We start from the raw sequence: 12,520 nt of genomic DNA on the forward strand, positions 1-12,520 counted from the left end.
GCAGGCGCCCAGCCCCTCCTTCCCTCTGCCTGCCTCGCCCCCAGGGGTCACCCGCTGGGCTGGTGGTTGGAGAGCAGGTTTTGCCCCCCACCCACTGAGACATACCTGGGCAGTGGGTCCCTAAACCAGCATTGTAATAAGCATTTCTGGTGATGTGTCTGCTGCATGCTGGAGTTCAGAAACCACCGGCACCGTTTGGTTCTGGAATCTACCTTTTTTGTTGATTGAGTGAAAACTGACTGAATAAATAGAAGAAAGGCGCCATCCTGCCAGTCTTGCCAAGTGGGGTCCTGAGTGCTCCACGCTGGGCAGCTGCATGGCCTTGAACCAGGTCCCCACTTCCTTTCCTCACATGTGGAGTGGATTTGGGGGAAAGTTTAATGAGATAATCCACTTAAAAACATGCAGAGGGCCCAACACAAGTGTTAGGGAGTGAGAGATACATAACCAACTTTATGGAGGTGTAATTCACATACAATAACATGCACCCTTTGAAGTGTACAACTCAATGATTGTGATATATTTTGTGACATGCAATTGTGTTAGACATAGCAGCACTTGTATTAATTTTCCTTAATGCCCAGGTTGTCCTGAGTGGGACACACCGCTGTCCACAGCGGCTTTTGCCTATCAAGGTTTGAACACTCTTCTTAACGGGAAAGCCAGGGTGATCCCTCAGCCCTAGAACTCTCCTTCTAGCCAAGTGTCTCATTTGGGGACCTGGCTTCCTGCCCTCCCCTATAGCGGTAGGACCACAGCAGAGAAGTCGGGCGCACTGTGAGGCACTGTGGGTCACCACATGGGAACAAGTGTCTGCACCCATACCCTGAGGTCCTCGGGGGGCTCTAGGGTTAAATGGGTGGTGGTGGGGACAGCGGTGCTGGGCTCCCTTCACTGCCAGCTCTCCAGCCGTCCTGCCCTCACCCTGACCCTGAGGAGACAGCACACAGGGTGTCTTGTCTCTTCACTGCTGCCCCTTCGTGGGGCTTCTGGCCTACAGAGGCAGGTCACCTGAGAACTTCCAGAGGGGAGACCTGGAAGGGGGCATCAGGGTGTCAGGGCGACCCAGCACCCCTCCTAGCAGGCCTACGCTGGGCTATTTTTACTTCAAGATGTCCTTTAGCAACTGAAAGAATCTCCTTCCTGCCTTTCCTTGGGCCCTAATTTCTGAGCTGACTGTGCTCCCTTGTCTGGCTCTGGCGTTGTAAGCCTGATCCTCTTTTTATTTATTTATTTTTTATTTTTTAGTATTATTATTTTTTTAAACAGAGTTTCCCTCTTGATGTCCAGGCTGGAGTGCAATGGCCTAATCTCGACTCACTGCAGCCTCTGCCTCCCGCGCTCAAGCAATTCTCATGCCTCAGCCTCCCCAGTAGCTGGGATTACAGGCGCCCGCCACCTCACCTGGTTAATTTTTTGTATTTTTGGTAGAGACAGGGTTTGACCATGTTGGCCAGGCTGGTCTCGAACTCCTGACTTCAGGTGATCCCCCCGCCTCTGCCTCCCAAAGTGCTGGGATTACAGGTGTGAGTCACCGTGCCTGGCTCAGCCTACTCCTCTGTACTGCACATGTGCCAGAGGCATGGGACTCTGTGTGTGTAGGCAGGAATGTGTGCGTGTGTGTATATGGCGTGTGTCTGTAGGACTCTGTGCAGCACATAGGGGATGCATGCATGCGTGTATGTGTGCATGTGTCCCAATGTGCAAGAATACACATCTGCAAAGACACTTGCATACATGAGTATGATTTCTGGTGTGCACGCACACATATGCTTGAATGCTTGAGCCTACGCACATGAGTATGCAAGGGTGTGTGTGCAAGAGGATTCTGTCTATACAAACTCTTAGATGATGCCAGGTGAGTGACGACCATGGCTGTCAGACCAATGTTTGGGAATGCAAATGGTGAAGGGAGCCCTGTTGTGTCAGTGGAGGAGGCAGTTCCTGCCTGGAGGGCTGTCCTGTGCCCTCTGTTTTCCCACTCCTCGGAATGTTAATAAATCTACTGAGTCCAGATCTGGCACCAGACTAAATGCTTAGCTGCACCATCTCATCTAATAATCATAGCAGTAACCTGATGATGCATTATTATCCCCATTTCACAGATAAAGGGTCTAAGGCCCACAGATTAACTTGAAGTAGCAGCAGAATCAGATCTGACTGGTTTCAAAGTCTTTGTTGCTTTGTGTTGTCCGGCTACAGTGATTGGAGATAGACACACAGAGACATACACACTGTATATTTAATAGTGTAGACCCAGCACCAGTCAGTTACTCTTATAGTCTGTGAGGACATCAGAAGTATAGCCTTTGCTGGGAAGGTCAGTGAAGGAGGAGCAGGGCCGGACTTGAGTGCAAATGCTTAACTTGGAAAACTGGCCTGAGAGGGTGGGCAGAGGCAGTGGACGTTAGGGCTCCATGGGAACATCGTGCTGAAGATACCCCAAAATGAGAGTGAGCAGTCTCCCTCCATCCAGAAGACAAGCCCAGCCCCTGCTTGGAGGGCCCCCAGTGTAGTCCTGAACCCTAGGTGAGAATACAGCCCTGGAACGGGAAGGTTCCCCTTGCCTGCTCTCCACCAGCCTTGACACCCCGTGGTGCCCCATCACACCTCTGTCATCCAGTCCAGCAGCCGCAGGAGAGAGAAAGGGAGGGAGGGACTCTGCCTGGAGCCCCTTGGAAAATAAACAGCTGCGCTTTGTGCTGTTGAACCAAAGAGACAGGTCAAGCCGTTAAACCTCCCTTCTCTCCTGTTGGCCATAAAACTAATTAGCCCTGGAGATGGTAGAGACTATAAACCAAGTACCAGGGCTCCTTCAGAGGGCTCTCGGGTCATCACAGTCATAAATCAGCGTGTGGTGAAGCCGGCACTCCATTTTCTGTGCAGCACTGTCAGAATGGGCAGGGGCAGGGGTCCTGGCTCAGGCGGGGACTTTCCACACCAGCTTTTTGAAGACTCCCAATTCCCCAGCAAGAAGATGGCTTTGTGCCCACTTTAGATGAGAGGTGGTGCCTCACTTGGCAAAGTCAATGCGGATTGGGCAGAGGGGCATAAGCCGCCTGTCAGAGTTCTGCTGCTGGGGGCGGGTTGCCCTCCATCGTCAGGAGGTCCTGGCGGAAGGCCTTAAAGGGTCCTTGCAGCCTTTGCAGCCCTTGGCTCCTCCACCATCCCGCCTCATCCCTCCTCAGAAACACCTCAGGGCCACAGCTCTGAGTCACTTTGGCTGGGGAGAAGGTCCACACCCACGTAAGGGGCTCAGATGGGGTCCAGGGACCTGGGACTCTGACCTTGCTCTACCACCAAGCAGCTGGCAGCCTTGGGCATTGCTGCTGGCCCTCCCTGGTACCTGGCCCTGGGTGCCTGGGCCACACACTCATCAAACCAGGTGAAATTGACCACCAGCTCCGCATTTCATGGTTCACAGGGCCCAAGTCCAACTGTTGTCTTCAAACCTCTAGCCTTTGCCTTCGAGATTGAGCAGCGATGGGAAAGGTGGTGACACATCCCTAGGGGGAGGTCATGGTCCTAATGCCAGTCTGCCCTCCCAGCAGGGCCCTCTGGGTCCTCTGGAAAGCAGGCACTGAGACTGACTTAGGAACCTGAGAGGGTTGTGGTAGGAAGTGCCTGTGAACTATGGGGAGTGGGTACGGGGAGTGGGATGGCCACTGAGACTGCAGTGTAGACACGCCAACATCTTGGCCAGCTTTACAGGGAGATCCAGAGCAAGGATGGCCCCTCAGAGGAGTCCCGGGTGGGCAGGAGTAGCCGGCCGTAGTGCCCTGCCCCACCCTGCTCAGTCCGAGGCCCAGTGCTGCCCAGGACGCAGGGCCTTGGTTGAGAAGTGGATGAGGGTCCTGAAAGTGCTGCAGGGAGCCTGGTGGCTCCTGTGCTCCCCACTGCTGGAGGGCAAGTTCTCTCTTACAAGGAGATTAAAGAGGCACCTCTGAGGCTGTCATCCCAGCCGTGTGACCCTTAGCATGTGAGGAACAGCTCTGAGCTCAGCCTCATCACTGGTTGAGGAACGATGCCTCCCTCCTAGAGCTGTCAGAGACAGAGTCAAGGAGGCGCTCACACAGGGCCCACTGCATGGTGTGGATGAGGGGCGGCCGCTATTATTGTGACTATGGTTTGTAACATCATTGGCGTGTTTCCCCACTGCCTGTTGAGATTTAAATCCTGGAGAGGACCTTTCTCTCCTGCCTTCTCTCACCTTGGGCGGTCAGCTCATCATCCCAGGCTCCCAACAGCCATTCCCGCTCTGTGGGTGGCTCCACGCCCTGTCTGTCTCCAGCCCCAGGAGCCGGCTTTGGTTGACAGAAAATAATTCTGGATCTGCGGTGTTATGGGCTACATTGCGACCTCTCTGTCCCTTGTTCTTAGGTTGCAGTTCTAAACCCCAGTAGCTCAGAATATAACTGTATTTGGAGATAGAGTCTTTCAAAAGGTCATTAAATTGAAATGAGGTCATTGGGGTGGGCCATAATCCAATATGACCTATGTCCTTATAAGAAGAGGACATTTGGACGCAGACACACACATAGGGACGACCACGCAAAGAAACAGGGGAAGGTGGCACCTACAAACCAGGGAGAAGGCCTGAGACAGAGCCTTCCCTCATGACTCAGAAGGAACCAGTTTTGCAAATACCTGATCTAGGACTTCCAGCCTCCAGAACTGTACAACGATACATTTCTGCTGTTTAAGCTCCCAGTCTGTGGTACTTTGTTTTGACAACCCTAGCAGACTAATACATGTGGTTGAAAAAAAATGCATCAGTTAGAGTACTTTCAACTGCAAATAACAAGACATCTGATTAAGAGTGGCTTAAGCCACGAGACATTTAATGACCTCATGCAGCAAGAAGCGCAGAGATGGAGAATTCTACAACGATGAACGTAGAATTGTGGAATGTCAAGGGTCCTACCTCTTCCCAACTCTGCACTCTGTTTCCTGAGTTGGGCTTTTGGTCTTTGGACAGCTTTAGATGGGTGGTCTGGGAGGGTCTCGCTGAGGAAATGACATTTGACTAAGACCTGTAGCTTGAGAAGGTTCCAGCCCAGGCCAGGCACAGTGGCTCACATCTGTAATCCCAGCACTTTGGGAAGCTGAGATAGAGGGATTGCATGAGGCTAAGAGTTTGAGACAAGGTGCCAACCCTGAGCTGAGCCAGGAAATGACCAGCTTCTACTGCTGTGGAGCCAGGACCTGCATCCCCCCTGGGGCTGGGGCTGGATAACAATTGGCCACTGACTTTGACTCCCAGGCCAAGGCCACCTGGTTCAGTGCCTGCCTTCAGGCAGAGCCAGGCGTCCATCCAGCATTGACAGCTCATTATATTTGACTATTTTTCATTTCTGGCAACATTAGTAGAAGGATATGCAAATAAGAAAATCAACTGAATTTGTTTCTCAGAACAAAGAACGACATTTAATCAGCACAATAAACACTTACATGCAGCCATTTGCTGTGTGTTGACAGTTAATGGAGAAAGAATGGGTAGAAGGAAAAGCGTGAAAAGCAGAGAAATAAAAAAGAAGAGGGATAGAAGAGACCCTGGTTGTAATAGAGTGAATAGAAGGTCAAAGCGTCTGGAGACCTGAGGTTGTTCATTCATTCATTCACTCATTCATTCATTCATTCAACAAATATTTATTGAGAACTTACTAGGTTCCAGGAAAAAAAATTTTTTTTTTTGAGATGGAGTCTTTTTCTGTTGCCCAGGTTGGAGTGCAGGAGTGCAGCTGCATAATCTTGGCTCACTGCAACCTTCACCTCCCAGATTCAAGTGATTTTCCTGCTTCAGCCTGCTGAGCAACTGGGATTCCAGGCACCTGCCACCACGCCCAGCTAATTTTTGTAGAGACGGGATTTCACCATGTTGGCCAGGCTGGTCTCAAACTCCCGACCTCAAGTGATCCACTCGCCTCAGCCTCCCCAAGTGCTGGGATTACAGGTGTGAGCCACTGCATCCGGCCCCAGGTACAGTATTACACACTGAAAACAGATTGATTAAAGCAGATACTGCTCCTGCCTTCCTAGGACTTACAATGCCATGGAAGCTGGAAGATATTCATCAAGTAATCTCACAAATACATGTATTGCGACAGATAATAATGCATAACATGAAGAGGGCATAGAGGGACCTACGCCAGCCAGGAGGGGAAGAAAGGCTTCCCTAAGGAAGTGATGAGATCAGCAGGGAGAGCAAGAGTCAATGAGGCAAAGAGATTGGGGTTGAGGGTAGGTGTGTCCAACACAGCAAGCGACCTTTGCAAAGGCCCTGAGGGAGGAAGAAGCGTGGTGCCTCCGGGCCCTGAAAGCAGGCCAGTGGGAGAGAACACAGCAGTGGGGCAAGTGAGAGGAGGGGATACAGAGACTCGGTGGGGGGCCAGAGTGCTCAGGGTCCACTGAGCTGTGGTGTGTGTGGAGCAAGGGTCTCTGTGCAAGTATAGTATTAGGATTTATGTTTCAAGATTATTCCAGCTTCTGGGTAGAGAATGGATGGTGGAGGCAAGATGGAGCAAGAAGGCTGGTGGGGAGGCCTTTGAGCTTGTCTAGGCAAGAGACAATGGTGGCTTGGACTAGGGCAGATTTCTTAGTCTCGGCACTGCTGACATGGGGTGCTGGACACTTCTTTGTTGCGAGGGGCTGCCCTGCGCATTGCAAGATGTTTAACAGCATCCTTGGCCCCTACCCACTAGATACCAGTATAATCCCCACCCCAAATTGTGACAACTGAAAATGTCTCCAGACATTATTGGAAGTCCTCTGACGGACAGCATTGATCCCTGTCAGAACCCTGGACTAGGAGGGGGTGGCAAAATGGAGAGAAGTGGATGGCTGGAGAGAAGCAAATTAAGTGGGCAGTGAACAGATATTGGCCATTGAGTGTGTGGGAGTGGGAGAGAAGGTGCTGAGGGCGACTCCGTGCCGCAGGATGGATGTGGGTGCCCCTCGCTGCCATGGAGAATGGCAGAAGACAGTCCAGGCTAGAGTGAGCATTGGGAAACTGGTCATATCTGTGCTCTGTGGTGAACTAGCAAGATCTCAGGCATGTTGTTTTCTCCTACTTGGTTTCAGTTTTCTCACCCTCAAAAGACAATGTCCGTGCTTGATCTAGAAGAGCAGATGCAAAGGGGCCACTCTCCTTCCTGCACCTGAGGCAGACATAGCTAATCAATTACAGCTCTCTGAGCCTGGAGTCTTCTCCCCACAGTGCTTCAGGACAGCTAGCAGTGGAGGCAGGGTGTCAGAAAGAAAACCTATTTGCCATCCCTGAACTTGAAATTCATTTCAAGCCCTTCCAACTCACCACAGCATTGACATGTTCTTGATGACAATCAAAGTGTGCTTGATAAATTCTGAGCAACAGTGTGCAGACCAGGAGCCTCCCCAACCATCAGGCCAGTCCCATTCCTGCCATGTCATCCATCCCAAGGAGAGCACTTCCTGCATGCCTGTTGTTGCAAATACACAAACGGGGCTTTGAAAGTCTCCAGTGACAGACTCCTAGAGGCCTCAGGGCTACCCCATCCTCAGGGTCCTTGCTGCTCTTTCCCCTCTTGCTTGATGTGTCTCTGAGATTTGCCTGTCTGCCTCAGTCTCTGGGTGACTGAATCCCCCTTCACCTCATCCATGCATTCTCTGTCACTGTCCCCAGGCAGCTCATAACAGAGTGGAAGTAGATATTTTATTGCTTTTTCACTTTCATTCAAAAGCACTTTATGCTTCCTGTTAATGCTTTAAAAAGCAGATGCATGAAATGTGAATTTTTAAATATTTGTCTTCCTTCCAATTCCAATGATGTAGCGAATCCACCATTTGAATAACCTTATACTACTGTGGTGGGTTAAGCTGTGTCTCCCAAAGATATGTAGGGTCTTTGCAAAAGTAACCAAATTAATATGAGTTCACATTGGATGTGGGTGGGTTCTAATCCAATGATTGGTGTCCTTATAAGATGAGAGAAATTTGGACACAAACACATGAGGCAAACACTCTGTGACAACAGAGTCAGAGGTTGGAATGGTGAGTCTGCAAGCCAAGGACCCCAGGGATTGCCTGCAGCCATCAGAAGCCAGGAGAGAGGCATGGAACATATTCATCTTCATAAGCCCCAGAAGTATAATAACAGTGATATAATAATATTATTATAGTAATCATATAATAAGATAATCAAATAATGATAATATGATGATTATTGCTGTTTTACAGCATTATTAACCTTGCTGACACCTTGATTGCAGACTTCCACCCCACAGAGTCTATGAGAGAATACATTTGTGTTGTTTTAATTCACTTAGTTGGTGATAATTTGTTACAGTAGCCCTGAGAAACGAATACAATGTCCAACCCCAATTCCCTGGAAATTAGGCTGCCACTTATGTTTGTGGTATGCGTGGATTTCTTCCTCTCCAATTCGTGACTCACAATGGAGAAGCAGGTTTCCCTACCACTCACCTCCTTGCCCCTGGGCCACCTGTGTGGGAGACTCACAGGCTCTGAACTAGGACTGTGCCTCCCAGAGCTTGGTCCCTGTGCCAGCCAGTCTCCAGGATGGCCTGCAGTGACCCCTGCCTCCTGGAATGCATGCACATGTGTAGGGTCCAGCCAGCCTCATACCTGCCTGTCCCACCTCACTCACCCCACCCAATTCCCAGCTGTGCTGGGTCCTGTCTTTATTTAAAAGATTGGTATTTTGTCAGCATGGATGTTCTCACATTCATTTTTAGTTTTCAAAATATTACTTGTTTTCACCATGGAGGTTTTTGGCACCCCTTTAAATTTTGCACCCAAGCAAGTGCCTCACTTAGTTCTGGCCCTGGTCCCTTCTCACATTGCAACAGGGCTGACCTAGCTGACAAATGGAATCATAATTGTGACTTATGAGGCTGGGTCACAAAAGCCGTTTCAGCTTTCTCCTTGGTCTCTTGCCTCGCTCACTCCAGCAGAAGCTGGTTGCCTGTCAGTGAGGACATTGAGTGCAGCCCTGTGGGGAGGCTGATGGGCTGAGGAACGGAGGCCTCCTGCCAAAAGCCAGCACCTGTGTGCCAGGCCTGTGAGTGAGCACATGTCCCAGCCCCAGGAAGCCTAGTCAACAGGTGAATGTAGCTTCTGAGACACCCCTAGCCAGAACCGCCATCCGGGTTGCTCCCCAAATCCTGATCCACAGAAGCTAAAAGAGATAATAAATGATTATTGTCACTTTAAGCCACTAAGTTTTGGAGTGATTTCTTTTACAGCATTATTAACTAATACAATTCCCTTCAGTGTCTATAATATCCTTCCCCTGCTCCCCCTGGCTAGCTCCTATTGGCTCTTTGGATTGTCTCATTTCATAGAGCACCACTCCCAGGAAACCTTCCTGAATGCCCCCAGCTGTGTCAAGTGTCCTTTACACTTCACTCTCCAGCTGCACGAAACTACCTTCTGTTCCGAGGCTGGACCTTGCTCTCATTCACATCTGAGTCTCTGTCTCCACTGCTGTCTTTCCCTGGAATGTTGCCTCTCTTTGCCTCTCATTCTGTCAGACTCAGCTCAGGCGTCACCTCATCCAGGGAGGAGTCCTTCTCTGATTCCCTGGCTGGGTTGGGCATCCTCCTGTGTGCCTCTTTAGCACCCGGTGCAAACCTTTATCAGGTTACATTATGGTTCCGTGACACTGCCTTCCTGCAGGGCTGCGTGTTCCTGGAGGATGGGAGCTGTGTCTTATCATTCTGCTGCCCACCATATGATAGTGAATGAAAGCTAGGACGTGCTGGGGACTCATATGAGAAGAAGAGGTTGGGATCTCTGCAGCAGAGATCCCTAAACCTGGTGGAGCATCAGAACCAGGCGCTGAACTTATAGAAAGTAGAGATCATGGTCTGGGAGACAGACATCTGCCTCCAAGGACAGACACCACATCCACAACCCTAAATTCCAGCTAAGTTTGGCACCTTGAAAGAAGGGACAGTCACAACGGGAGATAAAGTGGGAGTGCAAACACAGCACCCAGAGGGGCCAGGGGGTGATGTAATTTACTGATGCTGGAGGAATGGACCAGGTGGGGGCTGTGGCAGACTAGAGAAAAAAGGCCCTGCTAGCTCCCAGCTCATAGATCACCTCTTCAAGAAGGTGTTCACAGACCCCAGACTCCACTGGGTCTCTCTGTTAGGGGCTTACTTAACACTAAGCACCTCTCCCTTGAAGCACTTCTTGTCACTGTAATTAACTAATTTCTTTCTTTTTCAGAAATAGGGTCTCATAGGACAATGGCTCAGTACAACCTCAAACTTCTTGGCTCAAGCGACCCTCTCGCCTCAGCCCCCCAGTAGTTGGGACCACCGGCACACCACCATGCCTAGCTGGGACTACGGGCACACCACCATGCCTGGCTAAGTAAAAAAATTTTTTTTTTTTTAGAGATAGGGTCTTGCTCTGTTGCCCAGGCTGATCTCGAACTCCTGGGCTCAAGCAATCCTCCTGCCTCAGCCTTCCAAAGTTTTGGGATTACAGGCGTGAGTCACTGCACCTGGCCTCGTAATGATCTAATTTCTTGTATGGTTTATTTATCAGGATCTGCCTTTCTGACAGGCTGTCGGTTCCTCAAGGGTTGGGACGGTGCCTGTGTTTCCGGCACCTGCCCGTGCCTGGCGATTTGAAGAAGTTCAATTGCTACATGTTGAAGGAATGGATCATGCGTGAGCAACTATCGATAATTGCAAGCTACAACCATCGAATCTGCTGGGTTCGTCCATGGAATAAGTGAGATAATTATGTGTGAAAATGAATGAATGTTGTACTTGTTATAAAATAAAATCATGGGCTGGAGACATAACGAATCAATGACATCAGCTGCCCGAGTGGGCGGAACTTAGGTTCTTTCCACAAGAGAAGTTCCCTAGGAGTTCCATCAGTAGCTCCTGAGCACACCAGAGGTCTGGCCTGTAGATGAGATTGTTCCTTATCTCCCCAGCTTCAGCAACACAGAAGAGACGGGAGTCTACCTTGCCAGCTTCTCTAGCACCGACCACGTCCCGAATGCTCACTTCACTTCTTCACCTTGCTTCACTTCACTTACAGGCAGGGAAAGAGAAGCCTAGAAAGGATGGATTACCTGTCCAGGTGCCTCCCACTGCAGAGTGGGCGTGTCTTAGGAGCTTCTCTTCTCCAGCCCGGTGCGGCCTCATGTCATCCATACGACCCACCGGCAGAGGGCAGGGCCGGCGAGTGGGGCCAGCCTCCTGGTGACTCTCGCTTCCTCTTTTCCAGCGGACGCTACCAGAGGGCGAAGGTCTGACTCTGGCCAACGGCCCAGAATTTCTGGCCCAGTTTTGCCTGAGGAAGCCAATTGTGCAGGAGGTCAGGATCCCGGTAGGGTGAGAGTGGGAAAGTTAACATTCCCAAGAGACTCCAAGCAACAGGATTTCCTGACTTGGGACTATTACCTTTCTCACATTACATGGCCAGATTTACTTCCTGCTATTATTAAAAGTATGAAAAAGATGAAGATATTTGTTTAATGGAAACAAGGGCAAGAGTTTGCCTAACTCTGGACTTCGAGGAGGTGGTAGGATCTTGGTGCTAACGGCAGTTGGAGGGCTGGGAGGGGACACTAACCCTGGCTCTACCTGCCTTTGTCATCAGCTGAAGCAAGTAACTCCACAACCTCGGAGCCTCAGTTTCCTTTTCTGTAAAAGGCGGGGAGGGTGGGTGGTAAGTGCAATGCTGAATCAGACCTCACAGAGCTGCTAGGTGGACATGTGAGGTAAAAGAGGGGACATGCTTTGCAACCGGAAGAGTGCCCTTTGTATTTTCCTCATCAGTTTGATCTCCTCCAATTATCCAGCACCTCCATCTGACTTCTCAGCTGAGAGGTCCTCAGTGTTCCTGTGGCCTCCAGGAGAAAGGTCCCCCTCCCCGGCTGAGGCCAGGCTGACGGCAGGCTGCACAACCAGCCTTCCACAGTCACATGGAGGATAGAGAAAAGGAAGAGCTGGAGGCTTCTAGCAAGCTGCCGAGCTGTGTCCTCCAGCTGTGCCCAGCCCCCTGGAGGTTGCGCCAGAGCACATGGTGGTGGCTATGTAGGAAGGCCCCTTTCATGCCGCCCCATACTGTCTTTGGGATCTGCTTTTTACTGCCAAAGCCTATGTGCTCCTGATTCTTCTCTCAAGCCCTGGATGGAAACCAGCCCCTGATCCCTGGCTCAGCTTCCTTGGAGGAGCTACTTAACCATTCAGTCCTCTCTGCAGTTAGCTGTTAAGGTTGTCCTGCGATCTGAAGCAGAGTCCCCGCAAAGGGTGCAGAGTAGAGCACCCACAGAGGAGCCTCCAAAGCACTTTCCATGAGGTGGGTGGCTTCTCTTCCCCAGGCGATCCAGGAAGGAGAGGAGGGCTGATGAGTGGGTGGGCTGGGTGAGCCCAGGGCCCAGCTTCCTCCCTCTGGTCTACAACTAGCCTCTGAATCCAGTGTTACACACGACTCTAAGTTGGTCTTGGGACCAAATCTGTGACCTCTTTGGCTGCAAGTATGAGAAGCC

This window comes from Macaca fascicularis, chromosome 12, assembly GCF_037993035.2.
Source record: "Macaca fascicularis isolate 582-1 chromosome 12, T2T-MFA8v1.1".
Taxonomy (NCBI): domain Eukaryota; kingdom Metazoa; phylum Chordata; class Mammalia; order Primates; family Cercopithecidae; genus Macaca; species Macaca fascicularis.